The sequence below is a fragment of the Petaurus breviceps genome, unplaced genomic scaffold (assembly GCF_028583685.1).
Source record: "Petaurus breviceps papuanus isolate PSGF00001 unplaced genomic scaffold, PetGlider_PUasm1.0 98, whole genome shotgun sequence".
Classification (NCBI taxonomy): Eukaryota; Metazoa; Chordata; class Mammalia; order Diprotodontia; family Petauridae; genus Petaurus; species Petaurus breviceps.
Genome location: NW_027187460.1, coordinates 4,717,623 through 4,726,490, shown reverse-complemented (window position 1 = coordinate 4,726,490; position 8,868 = coordinate 4,717,623). Strand labels below are relative to the sequence as shown.

At 46.4% G+C, this 8,868-nt stretch overlaps 1 protein-coding gene across 1 annotated transcript in view; it reads right to left on the bottom strand.

The window, feature by feature from the left end:
* GPR20 (G protein-coupled receptor 20) overlaps positions 1 to 6,258 on the bottom strand; it is a 40,378-nt gene extending 34,120 nt beyond the window's left edge. The window contains exon 1 of the mRNA XM_069080981.1: positions 6,054 to 6,258. The gene's annotated coding sequence lies outside the window, so the exon portion shown is untranslated. The remainder of the gene's footprint in view (positions 1 to 6,053) is intronic.
* Between the last annotated feature and the right edge of the window lie 2,610 nt (positions 6,259 to 8,868).

Here is an 8,868-nt window from a genome sequence, read left to right as displayed (position 1 = left end):
TCCTGCCTTTGACACATGTAATACATGAAGGGGCTAGCCTTGCAGTCAGGAAGACCTGAGCTTAAATCCTGCCTTTGTGTGATATTCAGGCAGCCCTTAATATCCTGACCTCTTCCCACTTTTTTAGTCTCCTTACATCTTCCTCCCTTCCACATATTTGTGAATCATGACACTGGTCTCACTTCCTCAGACCATACTCTCCATCTCCAGCCTCCAAGCCTTTTCATTCATTTTCCCCCAATGCCTGTAATGTTCTTCCTCACCTCCAGTTCCCGGCTTCCTTCTAATGTTGGCTGAAGTCTCACCTTCAGTAACAAGACTTTCTCTGTCCTCCTTAATCCTAGTGCCTTCCCTCCAATTTATCCTGTCCTCTATCTTGTTCATAACCATGGTTGTTTGCTTGTTATCTCCCATTAGGTTTGTGAGCTCCTTGAGAGCAGAGGCTGTTTTTTTAAACTTTCTTTGTATACCCATAGCTTCCTACAGTGCCCAGAACCTAGCAGGTGCTTAATAAATGTTTGATGACTAACACTGCCAAGTCCACAACCTGCATCAGTGGAGTGAGTTTCACAATGGGAGTTCCCTAAAGTCATGGGATCATGGGTCCTCACCTCCCCAACCCACCAGTAAATAAAAGGAAACAGGCTCAGAAAGACTTACTGAAGTTGACACACAGAAGAGGAACAGGAACCCCAAAATATCAAGGGAAGAACCTCTCTGTTCCCCTCTCCTCTCTCCTCCCTCTACCCCTCTCTTCCTTTCCTCCCTCTCTTTCTCTCTCTCTCTCTTTCCTTCCTTTCTGTCTCTGTTCCTCTCCCTTCTCTTCCCCCCTCTCTCCTTCCTGTCTCTGTCTCTCTCCCTTCTCTTTCCCTTCCCCTCTGTCTCTCCCTCCCTTTCTCTCTCCCCTTTTCTCTCTCTCCTCCCTTTCTCTCCCCTCTTCCTATCCCCTTCTCCTTCTCTCCCTCCCTCCTCCCTTCCTCTTTCCTCCCTTTCCCTTCCCCCTTTTCTCCCTCTCCTCCCTCCCTCCCTCTTTCCCTCTCTGCCTGTCTGTCTCACACATGCACAGATGCACCACAGTTGCCAAATCATATTGATTCCATTTCTAAGATTTTTTTTTCCATATCACCTTCCATCTCCATAGTTCAGGTCTCACTATTTCTAGCCTTGATTGCTGTAATGACTTCTGTTTATACTTCTAGGCAGGATATTCATCTTCCCCATTTGTATGTAAGTTTGTGAGTAGGGACTGTTACATTTTTTTTCTTTGTATCCCCAGCACCTAGCACAGTGCCTGACACACAGCAGGCAGTTAATAAATGCTTGTTGATTGATTCTTTTTTGTTGTTGATTCTTTACTGCTCTCCTTGACTTTAGCCTGATCCAAACCACGAACAGGTATTCTGTGACTCTTGCTGCCTCTGCTTAAGTTGCCATGTACCCCAAGAACTTATGGTTCAACTATTTCTTCTGTCAACATTGTAGTTCTTTCAGGATCTTAGATGAAGTATTGACCTTGAGAGCTTCAAAAGGTCAGAAAAGTCGTTAGAAGTCCAGGGAAGGGAATTGATGGCAGAGAAGCTGAAGCCATCACAGTCAAGCCAGGCAAAGAGCCAATAAGACTCCAAGGTGGGACTTACATGACCATATCCTACATGCAAGGGAGCAATCCCCCATTGACTAAGCTAGAAACAATTTAAAATCTGAGTCCACTCTCCCCTGAAACCAAGATGGTAGAGAGTGGGTTCCCTGTTTCCTATGTCTCTATGCTTCTGTTCTTGCTATATCTTCTCAGTAAATATCCCTTTGTAAAAAACTAATTGATGCTTTATTATTTATTGATATATATATATATACAATATATCAAGGATAAATTGACTGACAAAATGAATTAAACAACTGTTACTGGCAAATGATACTGGGGCAATAATTACTACTGATTGGTGGGAGGAACACACTGGATGGGGACTTAAACACAGAGCATTAGAAAAATTACCCCCAAACCCTCAGGGGTGCCCCAGACCCTAAAGAGGTAGCCAAGCTCTGGAGAATTGACCTGCCAGTTGGAGTTGGGAGAGAGCCTGGAGCCAATAAAGTCTTTTGTATCACTAGTGGCCAGCACAGGGCCTGGCACAAGGCAGGTCCTTCATAAATAACTGTTGACTAAAATTGAATAGAATATAGAATATTAGCATTGAAGAGACCTTGGAGGCATATAGTCCCAGAAAACCAGAAATGGAAGGATTTCAGAAATCACGAGTCTGACATGTATCTTGAAGTGAACATGTAACTTCTGCTGAAAGACCTTCAGTGATGAGGAACTCACTAACAATAATAGCTAACATTTATACAGTGTTTACTATGTACCAAGCACTGTGTTGAGTGCTTTACAATGATGAGGAAACTGAGGATAACAGAGATTACTCAGTTGCAAGGGATTTTAGAGGCCATCTAGTCTACCTCCTCATATACAGATGGGGAAACTGAGGCAAACAAGTTAAGATTGCTCAGATTCACAAAACCAGTAAGTATCTGAGGTGAGATTTGAACCCAGGCCTTCCTTCTGCCGAATCCAATACTCTATCCATTTGCACTACCTACTTCATCGAGCTCTTGAGAGAAAAGTACTTTGTCAACCTTAAAGCACTAGAGAAGTGGGAATTATGATCATGATTGCCCTTTGATGAGGGTGGGGGTCATCCGGTTCAGCCCTCTGTCTCCAAGTCAGAGTAAAACTCTAGGGGATTTGGACAATGAAAGGGTTTGGAAATGCCTGGAGAATCTCAGTTCACTGGGGCTGCACTGGTTCCTTCCATTCCCAGTCTTACTACCCCCAGTGAGACTGCAGCTGGTCTTTGTCAATAAGACCTCCTCCTCCAAGTCCATTACCCAAACTTGCCTGAGGCCCGTGCCTTGGACTGATGCCACATCCCCACCCTTTATCTGGCTAAAGACCAAATCTGCTCTCAGTCCCTCATGGCTGGATACCACCCTGTCTCATCTCTTTCCCTTCTATGAGTGCCCACAGGACCCCTGGGGAAGGGTGCATGTCCCTGGTCCCTGGTTTCCAGCCCCCACCACACTGGGATCTCTCTTTCTCCTACATTCTCACAGGGCCAGCCGGGGACTGTGTTCCTGGCAATCCGCCCTGGGCAGTTGAGGCTGCTCCTGCTGTTGTCCAAGGAGCAGGTCAAAGGGAGCCTGTGCTGATCATGGGCTGCTCCAGATGGACCCAGTGACTTTCTATGGACCCTCTGGGAAGTTATTCCCCTTCTGAGCCTCAATTTCCCTAGCTATAAAATGGCCAGGAGGGAGAAGTATGGGGCTAGATGATCCCAAGAAAGTGCAGTAGAGTGGAAAAGAGTGTGATTGGGATCAGACCCTGGGTTTGAGTCCTTGCTCTATTAACAATCAAGCAACACCTCAAGCAATTCTGCTCAGTTCTCTGGATTTCCAGTTACTTCTCTTTAAAATGAGGAGGTTGGGCTAGATAATCTCTAAAATTCCTTTCAGTTTCAATGTCCTAGAATTTGTTAGCTTCACCTAGTGGCCAGTGTCTTATGCTTCCTATCACCCCAGGAAAGGGGCAGAGAAACCTCTTCTCAGGGACATATGCCTCCACCATCCCTGGGAATGAAGTGAGTCCCTTAGTCCAGACCTTTGATTCCACCTGGGTTGGGGACTCCATGATTCCAGATGGAGAATTCTATGCCCACACCTTTGTTATCCCTAACATGCTACAGTAGGAAGACTGCTAAACTTGGAGGCAAAGGACTTGAGTTCCAATGCTTTACTCCCTGAGTAAGGCAAATTGCCTCACCTCTCTTAGCCTCAGTTTCCTTATCTGCAAAATGAGATGGTTGGACTAGATGACCTCTTCTGACCCTTCTAGCCTGACCATTCTATGATTCTAATGTCTAAGTATTTATGTAGTAGGAGAAACTGAGGATTGACATGAAAGAGGACTTTCTGAGCCATGAATATATTTGGCTGCTGGACAGATGCCCTTCTCCATCTCTGCATTCTCTCTGATACAGTCCTGCTATACCTCCCCTTTCATAGAGAAATTTAGAGAATCCAGGGAATAATCAGAGACCTATGGATTTGCAGGCGACTTTAGCATATAGAACAAGGAATGTCAAGAGGTCAAAGGGAACCTAGACCTAATCATACTTCTGCCACTTACTACCTGTATGACCTTGGGAAAAACTTCAGTTTCCTTTTCCGTAAAATGAGGGACTTGGACTAGATAGATAGAAACTGGTCTGTGATACTATGATCTTATGTCAGAACTAAAGGGACCTTAGAAGATGTTAGAGCTGGAAGTAAGTTTAGAGATCATCTAGTCTAATGCCTTCATTTTACAGTGAAGGAAACTGAAGCTCAATTGAAATGACTTGTCCAAGTTTACAACTCTATCCATTTATGCAAGCTCTTCTGCCCTGATAAACAATAACTGCCCTCCATATAGCCTTTTACCTTCTTGAAAGCACTTTCCCTTACATTTTCTCATTTGAAAGTCATAACAATCCTGGGAGGACAGAAGGGCATGCCTAATTCCCATTTTACAAAAAAGGAAACTGAGGCTCGGAGGGATGAAAAAGCTTGGCCACTAAGTCAAGGACAAAGTCAGGACTAGAATCCAGGCCTCCCAAATCCCAGTCGTGGGCACTGAAAAGACCTACACAACTCATCTTCTAGTTAAAATCCTGGTCCAAACTCTCCTTCCTCCTCAACAGTCTGTCAGTCAATCAATATTTATTAAGCACCTACAATGTGCCAGGCATTCTGTAAAGCAGCAGGGTACAAAAAGAGGCAAAAGACAGTCCCTGTCTCCTGTCTTCAAGGAGTTCACAATCTAATGGGGGAGAAAACAAGCAAACAAATACGTTCCAAACAAGTTACATACAAGATAAACAGGAAATAATTAGCAGAGGGAAAGTACCAGAATTAATAGGGTTGGAGAAAGGTTTCCTGTAGAAGATGGAATTTAAGTTGAGATGGAGTCCCCTATAACTTATTTTTGTAGAAAGAACCTTGGTTTAGGAGTAGAGGTGATGAGTTCTAATCCACCCCCTTGCTGCCGACTTGGTAGGTAAGCTTTAGGCAAGTCCAAAACTTGGTTTCCCCATCTGTAGAATATAGGGGGTTGGGAGAATACAGGGGAAAGAGCACTGTCTCCAGAATCAGAGGTCGTACACTGTGTGGCTTTAGGCTAGTCATTGTACTTTCATAGGCTTTAACTTCTTCTCCCGGCGGCAAATGTGTGTGTGTGGGGGGGGGGGGCGGGAGGCACTAGATGGCCCCCCTTCCGGCTCTAGATCTAAAATCCTATCTATATATAGTTTCCGAGGACCTTCTCCATCTCTAACATTCCAAATTCTATGCTCCAGGCTTCCTCCCAGCAACACCATTCTATGTTCTACCTTCTTGTATTCCGACTTCGCACTTCCATTAGAGTAGAATTCTGAATATTCCTAGTTTTGACTGGACCTAGGATTTCCTTCTTAATAGGGAACTGTGGACAGGCACTTCCTCTAGTCCCACTTTCTTTGCAATTTATAGCTTTGGAGAGTTGTCTGGGGCATTGTCAGGTTAAGTAATTTGCTCAGGGGTCACCAGCCAGAGGGTGTCAAGGGTGGGACTCGAGTCAATGTCTCCCATACTCTGAGACCAGTACTTCATCTACTTGGGCTAGCGCTCAAAAAGAATAAAGGTTTGCAAAGCGCTTTCTGAACTTCGGCACTTTTGAACCTCACAAACCCCGTTTCTCTTGGGAGCTGCTTCGGGTCTGCCCCTCTCCTCCTCTAAACCCGGCCCCGCCCTTATTTCAGCTTGGCTCCTCCGCCCATACCCTCTCCAGCTCACCAGGGATGGGCACGGGACCTCTCTGTCCACCCTCTTCTGATAGGGGGAGTCCTGACCCCAAAGCCCGGGCAGGAGACCCTCATGTCCACCCAGCCCCGGTCTCCACTGCCTCCCCATGCCAGGCGGCGGAGCCCCGAGGCCAAACCCTGCTAGGGGATAACGGGACGGATGGATGCTCGCTCACTCACTCAGTCCCTCGTTCGCTGGAAGGCTGCAAGGAGACTGCTGAGACCTGAGCGCTCCTGCGGTCCCTCTCCCCCGCCGGTCCGGTGTGTTTCAGTCCCGCTTCGGCGATGTGCCCGTCCCGTCTGTCTTTGAGGACACTCGTGGAGCCGGAACGGAGCCGGAGCAGGACGTCAGGAATTTGCTGAGTCTCCCCGGCCCCTTTTGGGCAAAGGCGGCTCTAGCTGGGGGCGAGGAGGCGGGGCGGGGGCTGGTGGGGGGGAGAGGGGGAGGCGCCGCAGTAGGGCCGTCCAGGGAGAGTGCTGGGGGCTGGGGACTGGGAGGGAGCATCCCTCCGGTCTTTGTGTGAGCCCATGTACTTGGGAAGGCAAGGTGTGTGCCCCCTCGGTGGGGGACAGGGAAGAAAGAAAGGTGGGACGCATGGCAAGAATGCCCCGTTGTGTGCCAGTCTGCACGAGTGCCCGTGTGCATGCCAATAGTCAGTGGTGAAGAAACATTTATTAAACACCTACCATGGCCAGGCACAGTGCTAAGTGCTGGGGAGACAAAGAAAGCCGTCTCTCCCCCTTTCAAAAAAAGTCCCTGCTCTCAAGGAGCTTAAGTCTAACGTGGGCTACAACCTGCAAACAGCATAGACACATGATAATCCTCATCAGAGGAATGCACTAAGATAAAGGAGGACAGAGAAAGAGTTCTTACAGAAAGTGGGCCTTTAGCTGAGACTTCAAGGAAGCCAGGGAGGGCAAGAAGGAAAGTATTCTATGCAAGCCGAGGCACTGAAGCTGCCTGGGAGCTGAGGAGTTATCTCCTTCAGGTAACAGCCAGAAGGCAGTGATAAGTTGGAGTAACTAATGTGTAAGAAAACTGAGAAAACTGGAGAGCGGGAAGGGGGTCTGGGGGTGCAGGTTGTGAAGGACTCTGAACCCTAAAGAGGGTTTCATATTTAATACTAGACCTGATAGAGAGCGTTTGGAGTTGATTGAATTAAGGTGTGTGGTCAGACCTTCACTTTAGGAAGACCAATTTGACAACTGAGTCAAGAATGTGGATTAATGGGGAAAGGGAGGCAGGGAGACCACCCACCAGGCTATTAAAATAGTCCAGGTGTGAGGTGATGAAGGCCTGCACCAAGCTGGTGGCAGTATCAGAGAGGAGAGAGTATATGCTAGTAAATTTAGGAAGGTAAAATCGACAGAACTTGGCAACATAATGCATGTGGGCAAGGTGAGAAAGGCAGTGCAGGGGCAAGGATGTCTCCTAGGTTGTAAACCTGGGTGATGGTACCTTTGATAGTAATAGGGAAATTGGGAAGAGGGAAAGGTTTGAAGGGAAATATAATAAGTTGGTTTTGGGACATATTGAGTTTAAGATGTTTATGGGACATCCAGTTGTCCAATAGGCAATTAGAGATGGAAACTGAAGGTTAGGAGAGAAGTGAGGGCTGGATAAAAGGATCAGAGACTCTGTATATAGCAACGGTAATTGGATCCATGGGATCTGATGAGATCTCCAAATGAAATAATATAGAGGGAAAAGAAAAGAGGGCCCACAACATTTAGCATATGTCAGAAGATCCAGCAAAGGAGACAGAAAAGGAGAGGTTAGATAATTAGTAAGGAAAATGAAGTGAGAGCAATGTCACAGAAACCTAGAGAAGAGAGTGTCGAGAAAAAGGGTGACTGACCATGTCAGAGGTTGCAGAGAGGTCAAGAAGGCTGAAGATTCGAGGAAAAATAACAAAAGATTCGGTCATTTAAGAAATCATTGGTACCTTTGGAAAGAGCCATTTTGGTGGAATGATGAGGTAAGAAGCCAAATTGTAGAAAGTTAAGAAGAGAGTGCAAGGGAAGTGGAGGCATCTATTGTAGATGACCTTCAGAAAGAGATTATCCACAAAAGGAGGGGAGATATGGGATGATAGCTAGAGCCGAATGGATGGATCAAGGGAGGGCTTTTTGAGGATGGGGGAGATATGGGCATGTCTATAGGCAGTAGGGAAGCAGCCAGGAGACAGGAAGAGATTGAAGATAAGTGAGAGAGTAGGGGTGATAAAGGGAAGGGGCAGAAGATGTTGGAGAAGATAGGCTAGAATGGGATCAGCTATGCATGTAGAGGGGTTTGCCTTAAACTTAACCAGGCAATGGACTTCTAGTCAGGATGCTAGATTTGAAGTCAAGGAGAGAGGAGATCTAATCCAGCCTTAGACTGTATGAACCTGGGAAAGTTACCCTCTCTCAGGTTGTTTCCTTGGTGGTAAAATGGGAAAATCAGCCACAATGGTCTCTAAGATCCCATCTGTCCGACTCCAAATCTATGACAATCACTGGCCCACAATTGAGGCTTCTCCAGCTTCTGGACCTGGCCAGAGCTTGTGCTAATCTAGAAGTAGACTTTGAAAACCCCGGGCCACCCACACCTAGATATTAGAGAATTTTAGCATTGGCCCAAGGTCACACAAGTGGTAATTATTTAAAGCCAAGGCAAATGCTCTCTTCATGAAGCCTTCCCTGATCCCTTTCTCTAGTAATCACCCCTATTCCCATCTCACCCAACACTTTTCTTACCTCCCTAGTGTACTTCTATGTTGTGATATATTATAGTTCTTTGTATTTATATCTCAGGAGTTTCTGGAGTGATACAGTGGAAGGAGCCTTGACTGAAGTCAAAGGGCCTAGGTTCAAATCTTGCCTCCTCTGTCTATGCTTCAGTCCCTATAAATGTCTTTAATTTCAATGTTTGTTAAATGAAATTATTGAATTCAGGTCTCTGCCTCCCAGTCGGGCTCTCTTTCTGTAGCACTGCATTGCCTTCTCCACCTTC